General features: G+C 42.8%; 1 long non-coding RNA gene across 1 annotated transcript in view; it reads right to left on the reverse strand.

Annotated features, from left to right (window-relative positions):
- The window catches only part of LOC134217162 (uncharacterized), a 94506-nt gene extending 82698 nt beyond the window's left edge, over window positions 1-11808 (reverse strand). Inside the window, exons 1-3 of the long non-coding RNA XR_009980932.1 lie at window positions 11714-11808; window positions 11374-11624; window positions 10011-11104 (exon numbers count right to left, since the gene is read on the reverse strand). This is a non-coding gene — a long non-coding RNA (uncharacterized LOC134217162). The remainder of the gene's footprint in view (window positions 1-10010; window positions 11105-11373; window positions 11625-11713) is intronic.
- Between the last annotated feature and the right edge of the window lie 4802 nt (window positions 11809-16610).

Here is a 16610-nt window from a genome sequence, read left to right on the forward strand (position 1 = left end):
GTTCCTGCGTTCTCCTCGCACGTCAACGCAGACACACGTTAATGGAAATCATCTCGAGCTGCGCGTAGTGGTTTTGAAATGAATGCCCTTGAGCCGCACCAGGGGCTATTTTAATTAATTCAAACAGTTGGAGCAAATTGTTATTTCAATATTGCTGTTCGTCCGGCAACATTAGTTACCGCACAGTGGTAGGAAGTCGAAACATATTTTTTAATTTATTTTCATCTTGAATGTTTATTGAGTTCCATGCTCAACGAGTTTCTGTAGTTGTATTAGCGTAGCCTAATTATTTCTCAAGTTATCGATTGCAACTGTGCATCATCGTCGTTGACGTGCTCGTAAACCAAAACCGCAGAGAAGAACTAACCCTTCAAGAAGCTTTGACAATGTTTTATCTTTCTGACTGCATTATTGCGGCGGGATGTGAATTCACTATGAAAAAGCTCTCGCCTTGTGTTACAGCAATACGTACCGAACGAAGACACTGATTGGGTTCCTGGCCAACTCGGATTCAATCTGGCCACATCGGTTTGCAATCCGGGGACCTACAGGATGGCCATTTTCTAAATTAATTCAAAATGGGTCATGTGACACCTCAAACTTCCTTGATTTTACAAAGCAATGATGGGAATGATACAAGGGCTTAGCCAGAGTGGGCAGGTTGAGGGCAAAACAACTCGAAAAGTTTCGGGTGCAAAATTCTCCTTGAAATCCTTCTAGAAGCTCCCTGAGAACTTCTAAATTCCTCCGGAAAGTAATCCACAAGTTCACTCTGAAAATCGTTCGAAAATCTTTCTCATGTAATTGTAATTTCTCCTTATCTAGAAACCCCTAACTAAATTAGTTTTTTAGGAAATTCATGAGGAAATTCCTTTAAGATTTATTTTCTTCTCCAATTTTTCCTTCTAGACATTTCTTTGGCTATTCTTCCAGAAAAATCTCCTGCATTTATATACATTCGGGAGTTCCTTCAATAATACAAACGAAATTTCCTTCTAAAATTTCGCTAGAAGTTTCTTCAGAAATTTATGACGGAAATCCTCCGATTTCGCTCCACAATTTCACTTGTAAATCTATAAGAAATTCCTTCTGAAATTCTTCTAGGTACTTCGCCGGGCATTCCTCCAGGATTATTATTATTTATTCAGACTAAGGCCGAAGTGGCCTGTGCGGTATATAAGAGTCTTCTCCATTCGGCTCGGTCCATGGCTACACGTCGCCACCCACGCAGTCTACGGAGGGTCCGCAAGTTATCTTCCACCTGATCGAACCACCTTGCCCGCTGCGCACCTCGCCTTCTTGTGCCCGTCGGATCGTTGTCGAGAACCATTTTCACCGGGTTATTGTCCGACATTCTGGCTACGTGCCCGGCCCAGCGCAGTCGTCCGATTTTCGCGGTGTGAACGATGGATGGTTCTCCCAACAGCTGATGCAACTCGTGGTTCATTCCACGTACCGTTTGCCATATGCACCCCACCGTAGATGGTACGCAGCACTTTCCTTTCGAAAACTCCGAGTGCGCGTTGGTCCTCCACGAGCATCGTCCAGGTCTCGTGTCCGTATAGGACTACCGGTCCAATGAGCGTTTTTTTAGATTGTCAGTTTGGTACGGCGGCGAACTCTATTCGATCAGAGTGTCTTGCGGAGTCCAAAGTACGTACGATTTCCAGCCACTATGCGTCTCCGAATTTCTCTGCTGGTATCATTTTTCGGCGGTCACCGGGAGCCCAAGAACACAAATTCTTCTACCACCTCGATTTCGTCACCACCGATGCCAACTCGCGGTGGGTGGCTCACATTGTCTTCTCTTGAACCTCTTCCTGTCATGTACTTCGTCTTCGACGTGTTGATGACTAGTCCGATCCGCTTGGCTTCCCTCTTCAGTCTGATGTAGGCTTCATCCATCTTCTCAAAGTGACGTGAAATAATATCTATGTCGTCGGCGAAGCCAAATAGCTGGACGGACTTATTGAAAATTCTACCACTCCTCCAGGAACTCTTGCTTTAATTCCTCCAGGATAACTTTCAAGAGTTTTTCCGGTAATACCTCCATAAATTTAATAGTGAAATCCTCTAGGATTTCATTCTGGAATTCTTTCCGCTATTACTTCAGAATATCCTTCAAGAATTCATCTAAAAATTTCTTTAGAAATTTATCCAGGAATTCGTCCATATATTTCCTCGGAAATTCTCCCAGGTATTTTCCAGGAATTGCTTCCGGTACTTCTCCAGGAATTCCTACAGGAATTTCTCCCGAAATTGTCCATGGAATTGTCCTGGAATGCTTTCCGGACTTCACTATAAATTCACTCCAGAATTTCATTCGGGTATTAATTTGAGAGTTCCTCCAAGATATCTTTCAAGAGTTCTTCCAAGATTTTCTTCAGAACGATCTCCGGGAATTCATCCGGTAATTTCTTCAGCATTTCATCTGGGAATTTCTGCAATAATTTCTCCTGGTATTTTTCCGGGAATTCCTTCAGATATTTATCCAGAAATTCCTTCATGAACTTCTCCAAGAATTAGTTCAGGACTTCCTTGTGAGAATTCTTCCGGAAGTGCTTGTGGGACCTCCTCCAGGAGTTTTTCCAAGAGTTCCTCCGGGAATCCCTCCAAGATCTTCACAGGGAAATCCAGGAGGATATATGGCAAGAATTTCACGGGAAATGGGATTTCGGAAGTTCCTCTAGAAATTCAACTCCGGGTATTCCAACGACTGTTCCTCTGAAAATTTACCCGAGAGTTCCAGCAGTAGCTCCTCCGGGAATTCAATCAGGCTTTTTTTAGAATTTATCTACAAAATCCTCCAGAAGTTCGGAGAATTTCTCTGGGAGATCTTTTGAGAACTCTTCCAAGAGTTCCTCCTGGAATTCTTACGGAAGTTCATTTGGGAGTTCATCCAAGAGTTTTTACGAGAGTTATTACTCTAGAAATTCTTCCTGTAGTTCTTTAGAAAATTCCTCCAGAAGTCCCACCGGAAGTTCCTCCGAAAAATCCTCTGATAATTTCTCTGGAAATTCCTCCAGGAGCTCCTCCGGAAATTACTCCACGAGTTCCTTCTTGAAGGAACACTCGGGGGAACTGCCATAGAAACTTCCGGAGGAATGCTCATAGAAACTGCCGGTGGATCTCCCGGAGGAATTCTCGTAGTAACTGCCGAAAGAGCTCCCATAAGAGCTCCCGGAGGAATTTCAGGAGGAACTCCTAGCAGAATTCCTAGAGGGACTCCCAGAGAAACTATTGGAAGAACTTTGGGAGGAATTTCCAGCGAAATTTCTGAAGAAGGACTAAATGATTTCCAGGAAGAGCTACTGGTGGAACCAAAGTGTAAAATAATCGAAATTTTTTAGTGAAGACCATTTTTCTTCATTTGTCAGTTCACTTCCGACACATTCATAGTCGGCTCTGGACAGTCAATATTCAGTTGAATATTAGTCATTGAATATTTATGCACATTTTACAAATTGATAAATTATCTGAAATCTGAACACGTTTCAAATAAGTAAAGTGATTTATCACACAGGACTGAATCCGATTTTCATCCACGTGGCACTTTCAGTGGTAAACATCAACATAAACAATGCTAATTATTTTTTTTTCTGCACATAGTAAACACATTCAGTGACAGTTGAATGAATGAGTTCGTGGAGTAGTCGTCTGACTATGTCATTCTATATTTTGAACATTCATGCGATGTTTGTCAAAATTCGGACCGAAGTTGCTTCATGAATATGAATATTTTAAGCTCTGGCTGGAGCTCCCGGAGGAATTCTTAAAATAACTGAAAAAACTCCCCGGAGGAACTGCCAGTGAAACTACCAGAAGAATGATCGAAAAAAATCTCGGATAATTCATCTTATACACAAATCTCGTCTAGCTGAAACCTTTCTAGGGGTATGTAGCTGAGCTGAATCATCATCATCATCGGAGGACCTCCCGGAGATTACCTTCAAGAGCTCCCAGAGAAATTCTCGGTGGAGCTTCTGGAGGATTTTCTATATAAATTCCTGGAGAAGCCTAAATGAATTCCAGAAAGAAAGCTTGAATGAATTCCCGGAGGAAATTCTGGAGAAATTCCCGAAAGAGGAACCCCCGTAGGATCTGCCGATAGAACTACCGGAATAATTCTCGGAAGAAATTCCTGCAGGAACTCTTTGAGGAACTGCCGGTGGAATTCCCGAAGGAACTCCAGGAGGAATTTTCAGAAAAAAAAAACTCCTGAAGGATGTCCCAGTCGAAATCTTGAAGTTTCCACCGGAATTCTTTCAGGATTTCTTTGGGAATTAATCTAGGAATTCCTCGAAAAATTCCATTGTTGATTTCATTCACGGTATAATTTCTGTATAAATTTTCGGTGGAATTCCTGGGTCCCTGGATTGTGACCGATGTGGTCGGATTGAATCCGAGTGGGTCAGGAACCCTAAAAATATCATTCCCATCATTGCTTTGTAAAATCATGAAGTTTGAGGTGTCGCACGACCTATTTTGAATCAATTTAGAAAATGGCCATTCCGTAGGTCCTTCGGATTGTGGCCGGAATGGATTCGAGTGGGCGCGGAAGTCTAAAAATATCATTCTCATCATTGCTTTGTGAAATCATGAAGTTTGAGGTGTCGCACGGCCTATTTTCAATCAATTTAGAAAATGGCCATTCCGTAGGTCCTCCGGATAGTGGCCGGAATGGATCCGAGTGGGCCAGGAACCATAAAAATATCATTCGCATCTTTGCTTTGTAAAATCATGAAGTTTGAGGTGTCGCACGACCTATTTTGAATCAATTTAGAAAATGGCCATTCCGTAGGTCCTCCGGATTGTGGCCGGAATAGATCCGAGTGGGCCAGGAACCATTAAAATATCATTCCCATCATTGCTTTGAAAAATCATGAAGTTTGAGGTGTCGCACGACCTATTTTGAATCAATTTAGAAAATGGCCATTCCGTTGGTCCCCGGATTGGGAACGATGTGGCCAGATTGAGTCCGAGTGGGCCAGGAACCCCAAAAATATCATTTGCATCATTGCTTTGTGAAATCATGAAGTTAGAGGTGTCGCACGACCTGTTTTGACTTAAAATTGTAAATGGCCACTTATTCCGGGGACAACTGACCCCAACGGAATCTGGAATAATTCTGGAACCGTATTGTGGATAGCCTCGAAACTAGTATAAATCAAAAATTGGGATCCATCCGGAGGGAATGCAACTTGTTGCGAAAGAATCGGTCAAGAAATGCGATTTTTACAGCAGTTTAGATTTTTGAAAGCCCTTAAAAACAGACGTTGGGGACGGAAAGGTTAAGAACTAGGAATTATGCATCCGGCCTTGCTCGAAGTTGCCAGTTTGTTTCTCAGTTTTGTTACAATTGGAAAATGATAAAACCAATTTGTTAACAAGTTATTTGTATTTTGTTATTGATACTTCTTCGTTTGACTCGATCGATAGATTTCACTTACGAAAACATTGATCAATTTTTAAAGAAGGGGTCAAATCCACCATTGCCTTATTCCGGGAAAACGACTACTTTTGAAGAAGGAACCACATCCATTCATTTCATTTATTTAGTTAACATCTAAACAGATAACACTGAATCAACAATTTGACGCCACAATACACGGTTCGAGGCCGCATCTCCATATCCTCGAATGCGCCCCACGCTCACCAAGTGGCTTGCACTTGGTCCGCCCACCTTGCTCGCTGTACTCCACGCCGTCTCATACCTACTGGATCGAAAGCGAATACAATTTTTGCAGGCTTGCTGTACGGCATTCTTTCAACATGTCCTGCCCATCGTACCCTTCCGGCTTTAGCTACCTTCTGGATACTGGGTTCTCCGTAGAGCTTGGCAAGCTCGTGGTTCATTCTTCGCCGCCACACACCGTCTTCTTGCACATCGCCAAAGATGGTTCTAAGCACCCGAGTGCTTGCAAGTCCTTCTCTAGCATGGTCTAAGTTTCATGTCCCTAGAGGACTACCGGTCTTAGAAGCGTTTTGTACATGACACATTTTGGTGCAGGTGTGAATATTTTTCTACCGCAGTTTCTTCTGGAGCCCGTAATAGGCCCGACTACCACAGATGATGCGCCTTTGTATTTCACGACTAACTTTGATATCAGCAGCCAGCAAGAATCCAAGGTAGCCAAATTCCTCGACCACCTCGAATGTATCTCCGTCTATCGTAACACTGCTTCCCAGGCGGGCCTTGTCGCGCTCGGTTCCGCCCACAAGCATGTACTTTGTCTTTGACGCATTCACCACCAGTCCAACTTTTGTTGCTTCTCGTTTCAGGCGGGTGTACAGTTCTGCCACCTTTGCAAATGTTCGACCGACTATGTCCATGTCATCCGCGAAACAAATAAATTGACTGGATCTGTTAAAAATCATACCCCGGCTGTTACACCCGGCTCTCCGCATGACACCTTCTAGCGCAATGTTGAACAACAGGCACGAAAGTCCATCACCTTGTCCTAGTCCCCGGCGCCATTCGAACGAACTGAAGTGTTCGCCCGAAATCTTCACACAGCTTTGCACACCATCCACCGTTGCTTTGATCAGTCGGGCTCTGGCCTGGCTCATAGATCTACGCGGTCTATACTGTCGTGCGCCGCCTTGAAATCAATGAACAGATGGTGCGTTGGGACCTGGTATTCATGGCATTTTTGAAGGATTGCCGTACAGTAAAGATCTGGTCCTTTGTCGAGCGGCCGTCAACAAAGCCGGCTTGATAACTTCCCGCGAACTCATTCACTAATGGTGACAGACGACGGAAGATGATCTGGGATATCACTTTGTAGGCGGCATTAAGGATGGTGATCGCTCGAAAGTTCTCACACTCTAGCTTGTCGCCTTTATTGTAGATGGGGCATATGACCCCTTCTTTCCACTCCAGGTGGGGGCTGGTTGGCTTCCATTGTCTGCTGAACTGATGTGGTCATCTCCTCCGCTGCCTTCACTTTCACTGCCTGTACTCTCAGCGCCATTTAAATGTTCCTCGTAGTGCTGCTTTCACCTTTCGATCACCACACTTTCGTCCGTCAAGATGCTCCCATCCTTATCCCGGCACATTTCGGCTCACGGCACGAAGCCTTTGCGGGATTGAGCTTCAGATAGAACTTGCGTGTTTCTTGAGAACGGCACAGCTGTTCCATCTCCTCGAACTCCGCTTCTTCCAGGCGGTGTTTCTTCTTCTGACCTTGTCCCACATTTTTTTTTGTTCGGGATGAACCACTGCGTCCATTTCATTGAGCTTTTGTAGTATACCCGTGTCATTTGTTTAGTGCATGTCTTTCTGCTCCATTTCTATTGAGAAGAAATGAAGTAGTCGTTTTTTATTCAGATATTTTCTCAAGCTTAATGTAAGGCCTCTTTAGATTAAGGTACCGCTATTTATAGCCTTCCAGAAACGGCTTATACAAACTCTCAAAGGCGCGCCCCTCAATCAGTTTCGGCTCAACAATAAGTGGGATAATACTGATTTTGACCATGCATCGGTACTGCAGTTCAAACATATTTTGCGTCTTCTTATGAGTTCCGGATTCGTTTTTGTACAGAGATCTGATTTCATTGCGTTTGGCATTTCTGAATCTCACCTTTACACAGAGCTCTAATCAGTCAGAGGGTTCAGCAGATCCACCAAATTCGTATCCGCTTCTTTCCTAATTAATCAGCGCTCTGGAGCTTTGAGATTCATGTCATCGGCTTTAAAACCAGCCTAAGATTGAGTTACGTTTTTATAATTTACTCCATTGACTCCATCCAAAAGTGGCAAAAGGTGGGTCATCTAAAAGCAGATTATAGTCGTTCCATACTCTTCCGACCATCACTCATAAGTATTAACAAGAATAGTAAGAACTAGAGCACAGTGTGGTAGATCTTTCTCCGTAATGCACCACGAAAAAAGATGTCTACCCAGCATTACAGGCTCCGTTAACTGCCTGGCCAATTGTTTCACCCCCCAGGCCATTCATTCCCTCAGCACGGGTCGCCTGACACCTTGGGACTCGGGGTTAGGGACGTCATATTGTCAGTTTCAGTGTTTAACCGAGCCTGGCGATATGACCGGATTTACACCGTTACGCACTACTTCAGAGTATCCATATCCCAGCGCCCCACATACCCGACGTTGTTCTCCGGTGCGTCGTTAAAGACTGCTTTGACTGTATTCCAACATTGCTCAAGAGGGGTCCCATCGAGCTCACCCTCTTCGGGCAACGCTGCCTCGAGATGCTGCGCGGATGCAGTGGCGACATCAGGTTGCTTTAGTTGCTCTAAGTCGTACCGCGGCGGTCGTCGGTACCGAACATTGTTCATGACCGATAGTTTTGGGTTATGTGGTTATGTTGTTTGGGTTATGTCAGCATACGACCACAGTTCCCACTGGGGTTGGTTACCCGATCTTCCCTAAGTTTGCTCGTATCCCGGCCAGCACCACGAGGAGGTAGGGATAGGAGTTGCTGGGTAAGAGGCTAAGGACAGCGAGATGGGGTCTAATTTATTCTTTCAGGAACGCGAAGTACCAATGGTACGCTTTATCCAGCATTTTCCGTACCATTCTAACTAATACCCAACCCCAATAACCTCCCTTTCCCAACCAGTCTAATATTTCCTGCTTTCAAATATGGTTGAACTTAGTCAAGGGATTCAGGAATTACACTGAGTTGATCAATAACTTAGCAAAACCTCTCCTCACACACCTCCCCCTCTTCCAATTACTCTCCTTCAACCACTATAAGTGTCTCTTTAGGACAGAGAACATGTGTTCCAAATTTGGTTGGATTCGGTCAAGGGATTCAGTTGATCAGCTGAGTTGATCGATAACCCTTTTTGTCGTCCCTTAAGATAAGGAATGTGTTTGGGCACAAACTGGGCTGGACAGCGAATCTTTCTGGATGAAGGATGCCGGGACGATGGCCAGAACCTTCGGTTAAAGGAACGCCGGGGCACGACCGGTAGCTCGACGGAAAAATATGGTTTAATTAACTAAATTCTTCATAAAGGCTGTTGCTTCCTCCGGTGGATTGAAAGGCGGGTTGTTTTGACTTCGGCTATATTTTTCTTCTTTGATGTGAACTATACAAAATTAGAAAACTGAATGAACTAAAATCTCGAATGACACTTCTTAAATAGCTGACAGGTATACAACGATGCCTGTGTTGCATGTGCTGGTTTTGAGAAAGAACTCTAACTTGGCGTGGCTTAACACTCGTTGTCGTTGGCTGGACTCACGACTTCTTGGGTGCATGTTCTGACATGTTTACAACGGCGTGATGGGGAAACCAAGCACAAACGATATGGTGTGTGGGGGGAAAGAGTAGGCATTAGGCTGGTACCGGAGCCGATATACTCGCGGTGGTTCGATGATGGTAGAAAGGGGAGAAGGGTCTAAAGACGAAAAGATGTTGCACATATGGATGAATGGAATACTCTCGGATAAATTGAGATTGTTCAAGGGGATCAACAAGGCATCACAAGGAATTTCAAAAATACACAACTGCAAGTAATTTCACCCATGTGGGGATAAAATTGAATGTAAATCAGCTTCAGTAAGATAGGATTGACTACAAGCAAGATTAATTATCGTTACTCAAATGCTAAATATTATTAAGCTTACAAAAAGGGTAAACCTTTACACAAATATTAACAGGATCTATTCAGATTAAATCTTAAGGACACAGTAGCTAACAATTTTTGAAAATACAGTAGGTGAAGTGACCTGTAGCGTTTGTGAGGCTTAATTAAAATAAATTTAATTTCTGGAGAGATCAATCGTGAACACATAAACACAAGATCAATAAGGCATAGATAATTGAATTGAAATGGCTGATACTAGAAATAAGAAAATTTCAAGTTAAGTTCAGTATCACTCAGAAGATCTTCTGGGTGGGACAATGTGCCCAAAAACAGAAAACTTGCAATCAAGTGGATTAACCCAATATTAGTGGCGGGCAATGGGATCCAAAAGAATCAGGATAGGAACAAATTTACACACCACAAATCGAATGGCTGACTTCTCTCACCTGTGATACATGCATGCTCGCTTAGATGGGCTCTCTTTCTCGGTGCTGATTGGATGCTCCATCGAGTGATTTTCTTTGCCATGGGTGTGCAATGCTTCGCATGGCAGTGACTTAACGTTGACTGGCGACGACTCCACTGGTTTTCTTACTAGCCATGCGTTCACTGTAGCTGCTATCTGGATAGGGACACCTCTCATCTCCTAACGTTCTCCGGTTGACATCAAACTGGGCTCCTTCGAATGGATACCGATTGACCCACGTAGCTGGGGAGCACTCGGGAACAGGTTGAGTACCTGACGAAACTTGATTACACTTGGCGGCGGCTTACGTATCGGACGGGTTCTGGTTGATCTCACTGTAGGAAGATGCAATGCTTGACGGGTTCCAGCGGACATCCGCAGCGGCTTGATTATCTGAAGGATCGTGGTCTCGTGCTCTCGAAAACCACTTTGGCACTTGAAAAGAATCGATGAATGTTTCACGCGGGAACTGCTTCACTGCTGGATGGTACCGTGCAAACTCAAACTTCGGACGCTTCGGAGCACTTTCTGAAATACAATCATCCTGTTAACTCACATTTTTAAATTACACCGTTTAAATCACCATTGCAATCACTAAGTACAGTATTCATTGTTGAGCTACGTATTTAATATGTGCAAGATTTTGCGAAGAAAGTTTGCAATTTATGAAAATGTCCGGCTTCGGTTTGATTCAAACCTCGGACACCGGCCAGGTTCGATTCATATTTCGGACACCTGATTACACAGTACCGGGAAGAATAATTGAAAACAATTTTCACTGCAAAGTTCAGACTGTCTCTTAATCATTTCGTCGCATTGTTTTAACATGTCTTATTAAAATGTATCTATACTAAAGCAAGCGAAAACTATTAGTCTTTCCAATCTAGCTCGACGAAACATTTCGATGAAATATTTCAGAAAATTTCCCATACGAATTGTAGTGTCCGAAGTTTAAGTGTGTCCGAATTTTGATTATCCACGGTATATGGCTGGTATCATCGACGGCTGGATTCCAGTAGGCGTTGAGACAAGGAATTTCGGAATGCCCCCAGTAAGCGTCGGACATGGTTGCACCTGGGAGGGAGAAACAGATTCAAAAAATGTGTGTGTCAAGCCGAGCCGAAATCTAACTGTCATGACATGTCAGTGCGAGCCGAGAACAAAACTCTCGTCAAGAAACATTTCTAAGGCAATATAACAACAATAACACACAAAACAAAATTTGGTCTTTTTAGGTGGCGCCTACGTTGATTGTTTATTCTTGTAGAAAATTTACTTGTTGCCTGACGACAGTATTTGTTTATTTGATGTGTAGTATCGAGAGCTCCCTCCCAGGGTTGCACTATTCTTACTGGCGTTGATATCGATTTCTCCTCTAGACTGTTTATTTTTGACACTGCACAGGAATGCGGAACCAAAAAGGCTTCGATTGGCACAGGATCTTTCTTGTTATCGTCTACGTTCGGTTTCGATTCACTGGAACTGTGGGTTGGCAGGCACTCATCTTCAGACGAAATAAACAAGATGGCTTCGGAATTTCGATCCACCTTCTTTACAATAGTTGAATCTACCCACTGGATCGAAGTGTGCCGCGCTAGAGAAAAGGAGTGATTATTTTTTGCTTCCGTCAATGTTTGTTTATTAGGCTAAATAATTGTTCTACATCGTTGAAAAGTAATTTACCAAGATTGATACGCTTCTGATGTGATTCGCCAGTGATTAAAGTTCCGGTTCTCACTGCAAAAACCTTGCTCTAACCACCTGAGCGATGAAGGTCCCTCTCGTCGACGGAGATCCCCAACACCAGTCGTCGAAAAGCCGGTCCTGGAAGGGTTTTGCTGTGGCTCAGCTCTATTTGGTGAGATTGTTTCATTATATTTGTGCTACAATTTCTATTTACAAAACAAACTAAATACGCGCTGGATTTCAAATCCGGAAGTTTGTTTATGGATCCATTATCCATTTGATAATGGTAGCATAAACAGGCGGGGCTTATTGTGAGCAAAAGTGACCTCGGACTGGTCATGAAATACCAGGCAGTCTGAAATGGGTCACTGGAGCTGCAGTAGAGCTAAGCCAACACACAGGAATCGCTGTGGATGTGAAAATAGTTTTTATCCAACTCACCATATAGTTCTGGAGGAAACAAAGCTAAGATTTCTCCATACAAACGGTGATAATCGTCATAGCATAACTGAATCTCACTCTCGTATTTCTTCACTTGTGTTAGGCTTATTTGATTGGTACCATTTGCTTCACTTAACTGCTTCTGGATTTGCTTCGACTAGATCGCGTTGGGCGAACAGCCCTGTAACGCTGTCCATATTGCACAGGAACAAACACGCGCACGACACACTTTCGGATTGAAATTTTCGTTTCACTTTGTCTCGCACTTTCTACTGCATTGGTTACAACGTTTTCTCTTTTTCCACCATTGAAGCCGCAGAAAAACTATTTTAATCAACTCAGGATCGAGCTACCGGAACAGGAACAACAGCAATCGTCTGACTGCGACGGGATTGCTGACTGCTATCGGCCGGCGATAGCAGCGGGAACAGAAATTGTCTCAATCAGCTGATTGACGACCACTCAGCTGCGGGTACAGCTCTCGAAATGACAGCAACCGTCTGGCGACGACGGAATTGCTGACTGCTATCGGCCATAGCAGCGGTAATGCAACGTACACACCAGTCAAGCAGTTTGACGAACATTGACTCCGCCCCCAAGAAAACACTTCGGTTGCTGCTTTGTTTGAACGTGTATGAAGTTGTTCGAACAACCATTTGACAGTTGGCGGCTCGGTTGGAAAAAATTAAAACGGTTTGATTTTGGTTTGAGTTGTCGGGGGTGGAGTCAAGGTTCGCCGAACATGTTTGAGCATTTGTAGTGAAGTTGCACAAACCCCCATATATTTGTTGATGGTTGGTGCTCGAGTTGGTGCTTCGTTCGTTCGTGTGTGATATTGTTGGTCGAATAAATTGATTGTTCGTGTCGCTGTTGGTAAAACTTGATGGGTGTTGGAATAAACGAGAGGTGGAGTCAATGTTGGTCAAACTGCTTGACCGTGTGTACGTTCCATAACGGATTGTCTCAATCGGCTGATTGACGACACACTGATGTGGGTGCAGCTCTCGGAACACTGGCACTGGATCCTCTGATCCGATTCGATTGGACCAATGTTTGGGCATGAACTGGGCTGGGCGCGAACAGAATGTATGATTTGAATTTGGTTGAAATCGGTCAATGGGTTCAGGAGTTATACTGGTTATACATACAAACATTGATTGATTTACGGTAGGCGTCAAAGCATACCACTGGAATATTCGGATCAAAATAATTTTAAACGGAAATTAAGAATTTTCATTTTCTATTCTTCGATTCTAACACCCTGTAAACAAGTTCTGTGAACCGTCAAAAAAGTGAGGTGTCAAGATCTTGCATTGGTCTATTCTATAACCTTTAGGCAGCCTTAGCTCCCCTTTTTCTTTTGATGATTCGCATCTGTGACAGCCTTCCTTAGCCGTGCGGTAAGATGCGCGGCTGCAAAATAAGATGATGCTGAAGGCTGCTGGGTTCGATTCTCGGTTTAGTCTATGATATTCTCTGGTTGGAAATTTTCGCTCGTGTTAGCCTCATGATATACAAATGCAAAAATTATAATTTGGCTTAGAGACCTCGCAATGAATAACCGTGGAAGTGCTTATTGAAAACCAAACATCCCATTTCCTATGGATTCCATTGATTCTCCAGATTACAGATTCATCACAGAATGCGGGAAGCAATATGGGATAAATAGGCTGACACCAGAACTATTCCGCCTAATCCGAGACACTACAGGTTACTGTAAATATTTAACGAGACTAAGGAATCACTTGACATGGGAAAGCACAATTGCAAATGCCTTTCCCGCGTGAGGATTTGTTCTGGACTGAAAGGATGACGATGCACCCCCTGTGTTGCTTGCGCGTATCGGCGCTTCGATGCAGCATTACCAAAACAGTGGGACGATGAATATGTCATCATCGTCATTGTCAATCATGCGCGAGGGGTAAGAAGGCATTACAGTAAGAGCCTTGCATGCACCTCACATCCCCCTTCCACTCAAAAAAAAATCAAAATATCTACGCGTACAAAATAATTTTCATGCGGCATACATATTCTGTGCACAACAATTTCAACTATTACATCACCCGCATACATTTGATGTGCTTGGCTCGCTTAGCTCATAAAATAATTATAACAAAAGATTTTATTGTATTAGGTTTCAATGCATGTCCCGATGTTGTTTGGAATGAAGCTTAAAGTTATGAAACCAATAAGTACAATTAGTTGTACAATCTATATTTCTTCTCATCATTTTTACTGTATAAATATAATATTTTCTAAATATTGGTCATCCATTATCCTCTCTAATATTTGCTTTGGATACATTCCCGCATTCCACAATTCACGCCTCGCGCCTTCCGAGTAGCACAAGTCAGGTAAATCTGGTTCTAGCAACCTGATTGCGACTAAATCTGGTCACATACATTAGAGTTGCAGTGCTAGGACTTAATATTCGTTAAGCAATAAGTTATAAGCTGCAAAGTTACTAAGTTAAATACCATTTGTGCTTCCATACATCTCGTGGCTAGCAAGGGTACTTTCATGCTCTGGGTAGTTGCTTAAATTTCTCACACAAAGCAGCACATTCACATTCAAATATATTCAAACATATGCAGTTTTTGTCAGCTTTCAGCTTTCAAATGCACTTAACCAAGTTGATAAAAGTTTATGGATACCAAGATTATCAAGTATATTTGAATCAAGTTTATCAAATTGTAGATTTGTAAATATCTCGAGTTTCTGTGTTATGTAGTACAAAGCGTTGTATCAAAATTACAAGAAAATTGTTAAGCATTCATACTGGACACCATTGTGTGGAAACGCTACCGCAATAGCTCTACTAGTTACCATGAGACGCCACAAAAAAATGGATCGTTAGCCATTGTGGGTAGTAATGTCTAGGCAACCATGGGGTATTAGCTAGATGGGGGGATGAGTTCTTGGTTATCGAGTTGAGTGATTTAATTGTCATTCAGGACCCCGGTGTTTTACCTTGGAAATTGGTCTCGGCGTTAACAAAGTATTTGCGTGAAAATCCGCAGTAACCTTCTGTTGACGTTCTGTGTCTATTCAACCGGCTACCTTGAGTTCTGCAAGCCAGCCGATACTGCTCAGTGATGATTTTGTAGCAGACTCGACATACCATACAATTTACGGAAGGTACGCAAATCAGCTTTCAGTCATGATTATTCAATACGTATAATGGCATAGTCAAACTACACTCTAAGGAACATCTATGCTAACTGCGTTTCTCCTGGTTGACAATATGAAAAATGATTTGTTTGTATGCTATTACAGGTTGGTCTATTTCTGAGTGTACTACTCCATTGACTCATTCATACAACTGTCACTGAGAGTGCTTACTATGGGCAGAAAAAAACATAATAATCAAGTTTTACTGCTGAAAGCGCCTCACGGTTGAAAAATCGAACTCAGTTCTGTGTGATACATTACTTTTCTTATTTAAAACGTGTTTAAATTTAAAATAATTTATTGGTTTGTAGAATGTACATTAATAATCAATGACCAATAGTCAACCGAATATTGATAGTCTAGAGCCGACTATGAATATGTCTGACAGTAAGCTAACAAGTGAGGAAATGTGAACTTTACCAAATAATTTAGATTATTTCGCGCTCTGCAACTAAGAGTTCACCCAACAACCGATTAAACTCGTGGTTTATTTGCCCCCTCCATGTTCCGTTTTCCATCAGCACCACACCATATATGGATATCGACACTTTCTAAGACAAATTGCGCGGAGATACTCTGCAATCATTGATTAGGACTCGGAACCCTACAGGACTAGCGGTTTTGTGGATGGTTAATTTGGAACGACAGCGTCTCTATCAATCCAAGTGTATTGCAAAGTCTAAAATAAGTATTACAATCAACTCTATACATCTCGATGTTCTATATCTTGATATCTCTCCCTATGTCGATGATTTTCTCGGTCCCTTCAATCTAAATACATCTTTGCTTTCTACAACTCGATAACCTTCCTATCTCAATGTGTTCTGGTCATACTTTGCTCATGGTTCTCTCTCCCTATGTCCGATATATGCAAATTTGTAGGCTACTAGACCTACTAACAAACACATCAAAAACATGAAATGGTATTTGTTTTGTTGTAGTTTTTCTCAACAACGAGCTTTTTCCATCTAGTATCCTTTTCGATTTTCCCTCAATTCCTCGATCTCTCCTCATCTCGATAGTCCCTTCAATATCGAGATGTAGAGAGTCGACAGTATTTCTTGACATGATGCGTCTCCGAATTTATCTGCTAGTATCGCTATCTGCGGTGACCAGTTAGCCCAATTAAGCGATCTCATCACTTCGATTCCATCATAATGAACTCGTGATAGGTCACTAACATTATCTCCACTTGAGCCGCTTCCTATTATGTACTTCGCCTTCGACGGACATTAATCTGATTCGCTTAGCTCCTAGTCAGTCTTGTACTTTCTTGAAAATT

The sequence above is a fragment of the Armigeres subalbatus genome, chromosome 2, assembly GCF_024139115.2.
Source record: "Armigeres subalbatus isolate Guangzhou_Male chromosome 2, GZ_Asu_2, whole genome shotgun sequence".
Taxonomy (NCBI): Eukaryota; Metazoa; Arthropoda; class Insecta; order Diptera; family Culicidae; genus Armigeres; species Armigeres subalbatus.